Source organism: Ambystoma mexicanum, chromosome 6p, assembly GCF_040938575.1.
Source record: "Ambystoma mexicanum isolate Mex_15411 chromosome 6p, UKY_AmexF1_1, whole genome shotgun sequence".
Taxonomy (NCBI): domain Eukaryota; kingdom Metazoa; phylum Chordata; class Amphibia; order Caudata; family Ambystomatidae; genus Ambystoma; species Ambystoma mexicanum.
The window spans coordinates 1,531,930,829-1,531,945,053 of record NC_090935.1 but is presented as its reverse complement, the minus strand read 5'-3'; the positions used below and the strand labels follow the sequence as shown (position 1 = coordinate 1,531,945,053).

The 14,225-nt window shown below is 40.4% G+C and overlaps 1 long non-coding RNA gene across 1 annotated transcript in view; it reads right to left on the bottom strand.

Moving 5' to 3' along the window:
• Positions 1–362: 362 nt before the first annotated feature.
• LOC138510615 (uncharacterized) overlaps positions 363–14,225 on the bottom strand; it is a 431,158-nt gene continuing 417,295 nt past the window's right edge. The window contains exon 3 of the long non-coding RNA XR_011280422.1: positions 363–3,342. This is a non-coding gene — a long non-coding RNA (uncharacterized lncRNA). The remainder of the gene's footprint in view (positions 3,343–14,225) is intronic.

Sequence of the window (14,225 nt, the reverse complement as noted above, 5' to 3'; positions counted from 1 at the left end):
TGGAGTGCCACCTAGGGCTGTTATCACTGATTTATCTACAACAGCGAACAAAGATGTGGTTTTATCACTAATTTATTTACATTAGTGAAACTATTCCAGAGGCCTCTCTCTCTGCTGACTCATGTACCTCCAGCAGGCTATTTCATTATGTCCCATTCAGAAGCCACACGCACATATACGCTGAGTGGAACCGTGCACAAAGCTATTTTACTGCCAAGTCTTATTTTTAGCTATCTTATTCTTTCTGTTGTTTTATCTACATGAAAAATGACAAATGCACTGCCTAAAAATCTTCCCCAGACTTCCAGTGCTATAATGGTAGATGCACTAAGAAAAGAGAAAAAACAAAAACACACTACATGTCTACTTTCATATATTTCTGTGTATTATAAACAATTGCATTTCAACACCATCTTACCCATTTTACAGAAATAAATGGAAATTGCACAGCAGCAGAGATATTCACTTTACATTATCTGTAACAAAATGAAAAGAAATACGGCAAGAGAACATTCAATTTGCAACATTACAGTATGTTAATTAAACACAGGAATTCCCTCTTCTACTCTGCCAGAATAGATTTCTCACACACACCGCCCCCTCACTCTGCAGGATAATTACCGGCAAATTGTAGCTTGTTCAGCACGCGAAGTCTCCGGGCTGTTCGCTTTCTTGAAATGGCTCAGGGCTCTCTCTTAAAGCACCCCAGCGAGGACATGCAGTTCTGATCTGCAATCTCTGAAGCCGGTGCTTATTGACTGGAATCTCCAGTCTGTGCAGCAGTGCACTGGGACCTGCTTCTCAATCAGGAAACTCCCCAGCCACTCCAGCCAAGTCTTCACCCAAGCATTTCAAAATGTCCACTCACTCTCTCCTTCCCCGAGATTCTACAGGAAAGCTCTGTTACAACCCCTAGGGTGACGTGCACCCAATAAGATTCTATCATGTCATATCCTCCTTCTCTAAACAATGGCTTACTTTTACAGTAAGCAACTGTAACAAAACTGATTTCCTGTTTATTCGAGTTTTGTTTCCTGAGCAAGGACCGTGAAAAGCACAGAGAAAATAGAGAAAAATCTGGATGCACATTTAAAATGAGCTTGTCTTTTCTACCTCATTTTGCACTGAAGAACACATTATGCTGTTATTTTATTATTATTAGTGATAGGCATTTGTTAGGTGTATTAGTTCATTAATTATCTAATGTGTCTCCTGCAACAGAGGCATTTCAGGCGAGAAAAGAGAAAAAAATTGTGCTTTTAAATGAGGAAATGGTTTGTTTTTGACCTGTGTATTCTGTCTCCATTTACATGTCCATATGTTACACTGGCAACACATGGCTTGAAACAATTGCATCATAGCAATACCTTGATCCCATGCAGTGGCGCTGCATTCCAAAAACACGCTAAATAATCCTACATATCCCCTCCTTTTTCTGAGAATTTTGGCCTTTGTCCAAGCCACAATTGGAAGAAATTAAACTTGTTCCCTTCCTTTTTTTAAAATGCATGCGTGTAGGGATATCTTTCTCCCCCCGTTGTATCCACCAACATGAGCAACATCTTCATTTTTACTGATAAAACAATCAACCATCCTCCCATTATTAGCACCAGGTCAGCCAAACCCACTATAGAGTGTTCCCCCCAGGTTCCCCAATTAAATCTTTCCACTTCTATTATACCCAGATTACTAACCGCAATATTGTTCTTTCTTAGATTAATTTTCACTACTTGTTTCTCTTTATGATTCAATAAGAATTCTAGGTCTGGGTCCATTGGAAATGCATCCCTTTGAAAAAATTCAATATTTTCTACTTGGCTTTCCCAAATGTCATTTGTCACGTGAAATAATGTTAACCCTCCAATTGACACAATTGTATCCTTTGGAACCTGTAAGAAAAAGACATTATATTTCACCTGTTTAACCACATATGTTCCATGATTTAAGTGTACTACTGTCAGGTTTTTCAAACATGTGCTGACCAACTATTTACCTTTGACCATCTTAGCCTGTGCCAATTCTTCACTCCCCATATTGCTAATGATTACTTCACATCCTTCTGATATACCTGGGTCAGATTTCAAACCACAAATGGCGTCTGTAGCATCAGGAACAAACGGTATACCTGGGCACATATAATTTTGTTCTTTAAATTTGACACACGTTTCCAAGTTTGGCATCACGTAAACCTCAGGCTCCCATGACTGAAATGCCACCATTTCTGGAGTCTTAATCTTAATAAATGTGTCCTCTTGCCAAAATCCCACATTGTGTACCCACTTGGTTTGATAAATAAGTTCAGGAGCTACATATGGGATGCATAGTAAAAACCCAATTTCCAACCTCTCCAATCCACATATAATGGCATTGCATTACCCATTTCAAATGCAATTTTTACCTGTACCACATCAATCTCCCTCCTGGTCAAAATTTCTATCATTTGATGAATAATATCCTGTGAAACAAAATACAATGGTATACGTCCTTGAATCAATTGTGAAATTGCAGTTTGAACTTCTCTCATATAATTCGTTAATAGTCTATCCACAGGACTCATTATATTCAAAATCTCACTACGTGTTCTGTCATGCTTAATTATTAGCTTAGTCGCACGTTGCATCACATCCGCTTGTTCATTCAATATGATCGCAGTTTCATTTATGAACCTTACTTGTTCATGAAATCCTCCTCTAATTCCATCTAATGTTTTTTGTATTATTTCTAGGCCAACACTCAGTTGTTGTGCTTTAGTACTCAGCGTCCCTACTGAAATGGCATTGGCTGTTGATATCGTGGTACCTATTATGGCTCCAACTATAGACATTACCAATGAGATTGCAAACATCACTGCTCCTCTATTTCCTCTCCTCTTTTAAATGTCTGCTGAATTCACAAATGTTTTCTCCAATTGCATCAAAATATCTCTTATTGACTACTTAGCGTCCTCTTTTCTTATTTCCAGCCACTCTTTAGTTTGCTCAGCTTTAATTCCAGTATTGTTACAAATGTTTTTCTACCAAAATATCAGGATTCAATGGTATATAAATGTTCTGGAAAATCATCCTTCTATCACTCATGATGAATCCTGGTGCTTCTTCTTCCGCAATACCAGATGCTGGTCCAGGTTCAATGACAACCTGTGCTTCTGAATTTTTGAAGTTCCCTCCGAATAACATCATAATCATCCATATTGTTGGCGTCATCTTCAATGCTGATCGCTTTGCAGCCTTGGTCTTTGCCCCCTTCCGGGGCATCTCTGGAATCTGTCCACGTGGGCTCCAGGATTCCATCGTCTCCTGTGGCCTCCGGTCCCGGAACCTCCGATTAAATTATGTTAATATTCTAAATCAAATAGAAAAGAAACAAATTAAGTACATAGCACAATACTAACTTCACCCTTTTGCCAAAAATAAAACATGCTTTGTAAAACATTTCACCTTTATTTTTTTCGCCTTCTGAAATTAAGCACAGGTTAAAGAGAAAACGACATACATAAAACAGCATCCAATATTTAACACATTTTCATTGTGTACACCAACTCCATAAACTTCAGCTTCCACTTTTTTCTTTTTTTTATATATATAATATATATCATTACATATATTACAGTGTTTATGTGCCACTATAATAATTGACCATTTTTATTTAAGTTCTCTGCCACTGCCTCCTGACTAGACCCATTTACTTTACCTTTTTATGTTCAAGGGACTTTATCTGTTTCTACACGCTCAAGCTGTTTGATCTCGTGTCTGGGGTGGCATGGCTTAATCTGATTCACATGGACAAACTGTTCTGTTGCTGTTTCACCTTCAGTCTTCAAAATGTTATAAACTACAGGAGAGACCTTATCTATAATTCGAAATGGCCCCTGCCAGGCTACTAAAAATTTGGAATTTTTCAGTTTACTTTTTCCAAAATGAAATTTATACACCTGATCCCCCACACAATACTCTTTCACTGATGTCTTTTTATCATAGTATGATTTTGCAATGTCAGCAGCTCTTTCTAGATTTCGCTGTACAAAAGCAAATGCATGTTGTAAATGCTTCCTCAGTTCATCAATGTACTCATGAACTGTGGATGCACTCACAAGTGTCTGCTCATGTGTTCTGTATAGCAGGTGTTGTGGTAACACCATTTTCCTACCTGTCAAGACCTCATGGGGGCTAATACCTGTTGCTTTGGCAGGAGTTGATCTGATTGCCATCAGAACCAAAGGTAAGCGTAAATCCCAGTTGGAACCTGCTTCTGCCACAAATTTCTTTAAAATGTCCACAACAGACCTATTGCTTCGTTCAATTCCACATGAAGAAGCCGCCCGATATGCGATATGTAGCTTTCTCTTCACACCCAATATTTGCCATACCTTACTCATTAGAGCACTTGTGAAATGACTTCCTCTGTCTAATTCTATTCTTTGTGGCAACCCAAACCTTAAAAACACATGATTCACCAGCAATGTGGCTGCTGTTTGCGCACCACAATCTGGTGCAGGAATACACTCAATCCATTTCGACATCAAACACACCACACTTAAAATATGACGGTTCCCTCTGCTCAACCTCTTTACAGGCCTTACATAGTCTATTTGCAAATCTGACCATCAGTGGTGCTCTATGCATTGGTGAAGCATGTTTAAATTGGGCGCATACTAGACATCCTCTAGTATATCATTCCACATCTTGGGACATATGTGGCCAGTATGCATAATCTTTCAGTATTTCCAATGTTTTCTGTGAACCTCTGTGGCCTGCAGTTATTGCATCGTGTGCATGGTGTAGCATTAGCCCTCTGAATGAAAGGGGTACCACCCACTGTATCTGTCCTGTTATGGACTCTCTAATCATGAGTCCATCCTGTAGTCTAATTCGTTTTTTCTTCTTTAATAGCACCCTCAACTCTTCTTTTCCCATACAATCATTTTCTGTTACTGGGTTTTGTTCAGGATCTATCAAATGATTATAATAGATTCCCAAAATTCGATCATTCTTTTGTGACTTAATCAGATCTTGGTCTGGTGTCTCATAACTCCACTGTACCACTGGTTTCTCTGTCTCCTTTGGTGCTTTAGAACGTGTTACTGCATCAATTTGTATTTCACCCAGTAAATTTTCAATAGGTAGCAATTCTCCCATCACAGCCCCAATTTTAGCCAGGTGGTCTGCCTTATCATTCCCCTCTTTATCTTCTCCTGGTGTTTTTAAATTCTCACACATTTTTCTCCAGTATATTGTTAAATCATTCTCTGACACCAAATTGTCTATGGCTTGTATCATTTTTCCATGTTTAAGTGGCTTTTTGTTGTATGTAATCATGCCTCTCACTTTCCAGCCAGGTAAATATTCCACAAAGCTATTTTGTGCATAGTCAGAATCAGTCACCAGAACAATTTCACTGAATTTATTATCAACTGCAGTAGCAATTGCTTTATAAATGGCTGCGAATTCCGCTACTTGACTGCTCCTAGCTCCAATCCTCATCCCTATGCTGGGGACGCCTTCACATTTCAACCAGACATTTCCTATTCCTGACAATAATTGTTTATTGCTGTCATTTTCAATGTGAAAAGCACAACCATCAACATATACAGTTGGCAAGTCCTTGCATGTTTTCTCATCAAAAGCTTTGTGTGGTGATTGTTCAAATTCCTGTAAATTAGGTTCCACTTCCATTTCGTTTGATACTTGTTCAGCTGCACAGTCATGTAAATCTGCTAAACCTTGAGCAATTGGGATCTTTTTATTTTGTCCATATCTCACTTCTACAGGAAAACCCTGTAATGCCAGCGTCCATGAAATGATTCTGGACTGCGCTAGATTACCTGACCTAATTCTTTTACTCTCTAAAAACTGCAAAGGTTGATGATTTGTTTCAATAATCCCCTTTTCTCCCTGAACAATGGGGAGGAAATGTTGTAGCGCCCACACAGTGGTTAATAGGGCCTTTTCACATTCATTGAATTTCATTTCAACTTGGGAAAATGCCTTACTTGCATAGGCAATGGTTTTGTGATTCAAATCATATTTTTGTGATAACACTGCTAACATACAATGTTCAGAGAAACCTATTTCTATAAAGAAATCCCTGTCCTTTATGGGATATGCTAAACATGGTGCCTTTACAAGACATTCCTTTAATTTAGCCACTGCCTCAGACTGTCATCCGCAATCGATACCGCGGGTGGCGGCTCCTTCCACGTTGGAGGCTAACCGGCAGGTAGATAGGTTTTAGTCCCTTTTTTGTGTCTGGTAACAAGTCATGGCCAATCACAGCACTGCCGGGTGTTTATCTGCCCTTCTAGCCCGGCAGTCGCTGCGTTTCAACCCATTGCTGGATCTTGCTCCAGCGGCTCTGGTTTTTGTGCTCCCAGCGTTTGCCCTCTGCTCGCCTCGGCGTGTGGCGGGTTTTCTCTGTTTGCTTTTCCCTTCTCCTTGGGATATGTTCCTTCTACTTACCTGACGGCCGTTTCAGTTTCTGCGGTGGCCTTCTTTTCTGCAGCCTCTTCCTTGCCGATCCCTCGGCACTACTTCGCTTTTTCCTTCTAGTCTCGCCGCTCCGGCGGCAGGCGTGTTTTTTCTCTCCTCTTTGCCGCTCTTTTCTCTCGCGGCTCTCCAGTTTTCCCTTGTTTTCTCTGTCCATTGTTTTTCTCTCCTGTATTTTCTCTCTTTCTTACCGCGCCTGGTAGGTCCTTGGGCCGGTGGTGGCTTCGGCTCCCTTCACCTCTCATTGGTGTCGCTTTGGACTTCTCTCCTGTGTTCAACCCTGTGGACCTCGCATCTGCTTCCAGTCCTACTGGTTACAAGCTTGGATCTTCACCTACCTCATTGCCAGAAGTATTCTAAGGGTTTTTCCCACGTGTGGGTTTTTTCCCTTTATTCCGGCCTGTTCCCGGTAACGGGGCCCCAGGACGGCTGTCTATTCAGTTGTCACTGTGGCTTCTCACCGAGACAGGCAAGTGCTACCTAAAAAAGAACGGGACTACCTGAGCCGGCGGAATCTACGGAACGCAGGCAACTCTGAAGACTCAGGTGAGGAGAGTGTGGAGGGACAGGAAGAAGAAGGGGTTCTGCAGCTTACACAGTCACACAGACTGCTCTTTTTCCCATTTCCAGGGCGTATTTAGTTTTAGCAGTTTAGTCAATGGTTGAGTGATTTCAGCATAATTTTCAATAAACTTTCTGTTATAGCCTGTCATTCCTAATAAACTTTTCACCCCTTTCACATTTTTACGGTCCTTTAGTTTTTGTATGGCCTCTATTTTCTTCTTTTGTGGATTTAGCCCATGTTCAGTCACTTCATGGCCTAGTAAATTCACCTTTTTCTTGCACCATTGTGCTTTTTGTAAAGATACTTTGGCGCCTGCTTTCTGCAATTGGCAAAGCACATGTCTTATTTCATCAAAATGGTTTTTCAAGCTTTCATTTTGTATCTGGACATCATCCACATAAACTATGGTTCCTCTTTCCGCTGCATCAGGCATGGCCTTCCTAAAAAATATGCCAAATTCACTCCCACTATTGACGTACCCGAATGGAGTTCTAACCCATGCGTATTGAGTCTTATCAAATGAAAAGGAAAATTAATTCTGTATCTCCTCTGCCAATGGCACGCACCAATATCCAGAGGTGAGATCTAATGTGGTAAACACTTTTGAACCATGTACCTGAGCTAGGCCCTGATCAATGAATGGCAGTGGCCATCTGGATACTGGTACTCTTTTATTTAAATCCCTCAAAGTCTGCACATAGCCGCCATTGACCATCTGGCTTTAACACACCTAAAATGGGCATGTTGGATGTGGTATGGATAGGCCTGATGATTCCCCGCGACTCCACATTTTTTATAATCTCTGCCAATGACTCTATACACGCCAATGGTAATCTATACTGCTCTTCTACAATTTTGGAAAATTCTGGAAAATCTTCTGGTAGGGGAATCTCGGCACTTTCCTCTAACTGTGTGGCTGTGTCTCTCTGTAAAGCTGCCACTTTTAAATATTTTGGCATATCAGCTTCCACTTCAATGGGCTGATTTTCGGTTTCATTTTCATTTTAATTAAATATTATGCAATCCTCTTAATGGCAGCACACTGTCTCATTTGAATCATAAGGGTACACAGAATGAATTTTAAATATTCCTTTGGGCTGAGAATTCAGGTATTCTGGCAACTCACCCTTGGCATCTACATACTTTTCAGGTATATTCCCAATCACCATGTTATTTAGATATGCAGCATAATGTGATTTTTGTATAGCCATTCCTAATGGGGAGTTTTCCTCTAAGAGAATATCTTGACAACCTTTATAATTCAACATAATTTTTACAGACCCTTCACCAATATCCACCAATGGAATGCATTCATAATCCAGGCCTTGCTGTTTTATGGATTCATTCAGGCACACAAATGCATCAGAATCTTTCATCTGCTGTCCATGTTTGCACTTCAGTGTTATTGCAACCTGTTTGGTGAATGCAGGGATAATAGTATCCTTCCTCATCTGTAATTCAAATGCATATGGGACCAGCTGCACGCAATGATAAGCCCTTCTTTTGTCTTCAAATTTGTGTGCAGGCCCACTTAGGCGTGACCATATTTTTTGATTAAGAAGGTCTAACACCATACACATTCTGTGCATGATGTCATTGCCCATGTAAAAGTCATTTTGGGTCCCACTCACAATCCAAACTTTATGGCAAATTGTTTTTTGTCCAATATTAATTTTCAGCATGCATCTGCCTGCAATTTGGTTTTCAAAGTCTGGACTGTCCAAACCAGAGACATATTGGTTTTTAATCCTAAATTTCGGGATGTCCTCCCTCTCCATTATTTTTTGCAACAATTTCTCATTAATGAAACTCCTTTCCTGTTCAAGCGCTAAAGTGGCTTTTATTGTTTTAAAACAGTCATTTATACCAACATGAACCCATGGTTGCTCATCTTACATGTGTATTTCAGCAAGAGTGGTAATGTGTTTTCTGAATCTGTTTTAGGAGCAATATTCTGTTTGCATGTTTTCTCTTTTCAATAAAAACATAATGTGTGCTCATCTATGGCGGTTTTCCCTTTTTTCCTTGGGTCCAAGTATATTTGTACAGGTAGTTTTTCATTTTCGCTCTGCATATTGTCTTGACACATTAATATAACAGTGACACTAGGTATGCAACTATTCTGGAGATATACCTCCACTGCATCATTTGTTTTGGCAACAGTGTGACATTCATTTATATTGCTGTTTTGTGATTTTAGTTTCTTAGGTCTCAATGGTTTTTTGGTTAAGGACCACAGTACTCCATTTACCCCATCTATGAGAGGAGACAATCTTTTCAGGCAATCTGTCCCCATCAGAAATGGAATTTCACAAATAGATGTGATCAATACCTCTTGTTTCATTCTGTGCTTTCCTATTTTTATGTCAACCTCAGTGACACCTATAATGGGCACCTCCTCCCCGTTAAAATTATGCACTGGACCTTGATTTTCCTTCACTGTGATCTGATTTTGTGGGGATCTCCTTTCATTGATATTCTTTACCAATTCTTTAGACATAATTGTGGCCTGTGCGCCAGTGTCAATCATTGCAAATGTTTGGCATTTTTCTTCTACAGTGATGGGAGCATAATACCTGTCTTCAACTTCCTCTAACACACATAAGAAATGTGAATTCTTACTGGTTTCAGGGCTCACCTTTCTCAGGCCTTTTTCACTTTTGGCTAAGCACATTGGTAAACGGAAAGACATTTTTCCCTCCTTTTTGCCCATTTCTGCGCAAGAGACTTTATTCATTTCTCCATGTTCAGAGGTTTTTTGGAATGTGGCCACTGTTTGCCTATCCATCCAGGGATCATCAGGGACCACATTACAACCTTCCAACTGAACATGTGTAACAACATCATTCAGCAATTTGTCATTGTTTAATTCTGTGCATTTGTGATCATTAGTGTGCTACCAGCCCTTTCAGCCTCTTCAAAAATATGTGGCTCAAAGAATGATTGATCTGTACCCTCCTTTTGAGTATTTCCTTTTTCTGCCTGTGTTTGGTCATTGTTTTGACTGTCCAGGGAAGTAATTATAGCATCCCCACTTACTCCCTGTTCTCTGGTATTCCCCATGCATGAGTCATTTTTCTTAAATCTGTCTCTTTGTTCTTTTGGAATTTCAGGTGTTTCTTTTTCCTTTGTACAAATCTTCAATGTTTGATTTAGCTCTAGGTTAAACCGTACCTCTCTTTTAGAAGTATTTGCACTTTCTGTTACATGTTCATTTACTGGTACTTTCACTTTTAAATCATTAGGCATCTCAGAGTCGTTATGCAAAATTACATCAGAGCAATCTGTCGTTTCGGCACTGCAGGTATCATGAGTACTTAGTCACTTTTCAGAAGCCCCCCGGTCATTGCTATGGCCATCAGCCCCCTCTTTGGATGGTTGTTTTTGCGCTGTATAGAGCTTTCCTATTTGCTCAGCTAACATTTTCACTTGGGCTTCGAGACACTGGAACCTTTCCAGCTCTCTAGAATCCTCTTTCTGTGGCCTAGATCGATATTGGTTGTTTTCCCCCTGATTGGATCTATTCTGTACCTCTCAGGTGAGTGATTTCTATTGGGATGGTTCCTGAACACTTGATTCATTTGTGGAGGGGAGCGGGGTGCGCCCATCCTTTGATTATAGTCCCCTGGTGGGGAATCATTGTACTGACGTGGAGTGTAGTGCATGGTCTGCCTCATGTCCTGTCTCTCAGGTTGTCGGTACTGGCTGCCCCTATGTTGATTCCCATTATCATCAAATCGATCCACATACCGGGATCTATCCTGATTACCATATATCATGGTATTGGGGTCGAATCTGCTCTGTGTCCCCAATGTCTGGTAGGGACCATCATTTCTTTGATCTTGATTTGGTCTCTGGTTATTGTTCATATTGGACATATCAGGCCGATAGCCTGCCCGGGGCCTGTCTCCATAGTACCTAGGGCTAATGTAACTCTCCCTATTACTAGGATCATGTGATTGAAACATTGGTGCAGGGTGTGGTGACCTTTGTTGATTACCCCTTTGTTCAGGTGTCACATTATTTTTACCTGGACTCTGAGCAGACTCAAGGGACATTTTGGCTGACCTGATTTCCATCACTGTTGCTGAGGGTTCTTTAGATTTAGGTCTAGTATCTTTCATTTTATCACTTTCTCTACCCTGACAATAGAGTACCTCATATAGTTTTGTGCTTTGATGTACAATCCATTCAAGGGACTTGTCACGGTCAAATTCACGGACCAATTGTGATATAATGTCTTTCTGTAGCCCATAGAAGTAGGCAGTTTTAAACTCATTGGAATTGGGGTCAAAAGATACATCAAAGCGAGAAAATGCTCTTTTTAAGTCTTTTAAAAACTGGCGAGTGGATGTATTAGGCCCAGCAGTGATTGTGTAAGCAACTTTCTTTGCCTCCTGCAATGTCTGAAAAGGAGAAAAATGACGCCTAATCTCTTTTTCAAACTCTGCCCATGTCATATTTTGCTGTTCATTCAATCCTCTTATGATACTGGCCATCGGAGCATCTAAAGTTAAATGAAAGTACTGCCTGTACTGTTCCTTAGGTATCTGGAGGGCTTTAAAAATGTCATGCACCACTTCTAAGTGATCCTCTATGCAGCAATCACCTCCCTTTTTAAATGGTTTGATCAGGGCTTTAATGGATTTAATTATCTTTATGGGGCTACTTGTTGCAATGCATGGAATTGCACCACTTTGTGTTTCAATCCTGGTTTCAGGTGTATGGGATTGGTGGCGGCCTCCACTGGGTGTGTGAAATCCCCCAAGGGCGCTGCAGCCAAGTTCAGTCACCGGCCCAGTCACTGGGGCACTAGCTTTTTGGGTAGAAATAGATTCACCTCAACTCCATTGAATGTAGTGCCTTGCCATTTATCCTGGGACCTGGGAAGGCACATTTGCTGTTCTAAGTCCTTACATTTTTTAAGGAGCCTGTTTGCTTCGTTTTGCAAATAGTTGTTTTCATCACTCATTTTATTAATTACCTCCTGCATGTCGCACATTTGCATTTGGCATTCATTGAATTCTTTGTTCCTCTTGTCTCTTTCTTGAATCATTTTAACCATTTCTTGTTCTGCGCTTTGGAGATCACTTTCTTTTTCACAATGTTCTTTTTGTAAAATCTGCATTTCTGAAACAATCTCATCTTTATCTTGTCTAATGTGGTCCACCAAGGCTTTTAAGTGTACCAATTCTTGTTCGCTGTCCTCAAACTGTTTCTTGCTTTTGGACAATTGAATATCAAAATCTCTGTATTTTAATTGCATGTCTTTCTGACATCCTTCTAATTCTGTTCTTAACATCTCCTCCTTTATACTTGGCCCATCTAGGTCGGCTTTTAACCTGTTAATCAGCTTGGTATCATTTTCTTGAATTCGCAGGGACCTGTTCAAAATAAACCAGATCTTGGCGCATAGCCGTATCAGACAATCTTTCTCTGCATGTTTATCAGCTGCATTTAATAACCTTAGAAGGCAGACCTGAACTATGCTGCCTTCTGTAAAAATATTGTCTAGTTTTTCTTTCTGCACTTCACCATGAATGCGATCATGCCATTCTGTGGCATTGTTTGATGACCACGTCCCATGTGCATATAATTTTGCCTCTAAGTATTGTACTAGCTCTGGGAATGTGGCTTCCATTTGAGACATTCTGAAATTCGTTTTTAGTGACACACTGCTATTATGAAATGGGTTCCCTTTAATGTACAGATGGCAGTGTGAGACACACTTGCCACGCCCAGTAGGTACTCTATGATCACTTTCCCGGCCTGCAACGCACCATAAATATGTTGGGTATTTTGTGTAGATTTGGGGCCTAGCGGTACTTTCTTACCGCCAAAAATAAAAGTAATTCAGCAATAATCACTCCCTGCATTCAGATTGGGTTTGGTATTATAGTAATATAGTGGATATGCATTATCTCAGTACACAGGTATATTTAGCTGGTATACATTTGGTTGGTGGTATTTTTTTTGGTGAGCATAATTCCTTTGTTTTATTTGTGGCCCCAATATCTAGAACCCCTTATTTTTGTTTAGATTGTTTGTGTGATCACTAGAGAGACCTCAGGCCTACATTTCAGAAACACCACATTTTCATATGGAGTGCCACCTAGGGCTGATATCACTGATTTATCTACAACAGCGAACCAACATGTGGTTTTATCACTAATTTATTTACATTAGTGAAACTATTCCAAAGGCCTCTCTCTCTGCTGACTCATGTCATGTCAGCAGGCTATTTCATTATGTCCCATTCAGATGCCACACGCACATATACGCTGAGTGGAACCGTGCACACAGCTATTTTACTGCCAAGTCTTACTTTTTAGCTATCTTATTCTTTCTGTTGTTTTATCTACATGAAAAATGACAAATGCACTGCCTACAAATCTTCCCCAGATTACCAGTGCTATAATGGTAGATGCACTACGAAAAGAGAAAAAACAAAAACACACTACACGTCTGCTTTCATATATTTCTGTGTATTATAAACAAATGCATTTCAACACCATCTTACCCCTTTTACAGAAATAAATGGAAATTGCACAGCAGCAGAGATATTCACTTTACATTATCTGTAACAAAATGAAAAGAAATACGGCAAGAGAACATTCAATTTGCAACATTACAGTATGTTAATTAAACACAGGAATTCCCTCTCATACTCTGCCAGAATAGATTTCTCACACACACACACACCGCCCCCTCACTCTGCAGGATAATTACCGGCAAATTGAAGCTTGTTCAGCAAGCGAAGTCTCCGGGCTGGTCACTTTCTTGAAATGGCTTGGGCTCTCTCTTAAAGCACCCCAGCGAGGACATGCAGTTCTGATCTGCAATCTCTCAAGCCGGTGCTTATTGACTGGAATCTCCAGTCTGTGCACCAGTGCACTGGGACCTGCTTCTCAATCAGGAAACTCCCCAGCCACTCCAGCCAACTCTTCACCCAAGCTATTCAAAATGTCCACTCACTCGCTCCTTCCCCGAGATTCTACAGGAAAGCTCTGTTACAACCCCCAGGGTGACGTGCACCCAATAAGATTCTATCATGTCATATCCTCCTTCTCTAAACAATGGCTTATTTTTACAGTAAGCAACTCTAACACAACTGATTTCCTGCTTATTCGAGTTTTGTTTCCTGAGCAAGGACCGTGAAAAGCACAGAGAAAATAGAG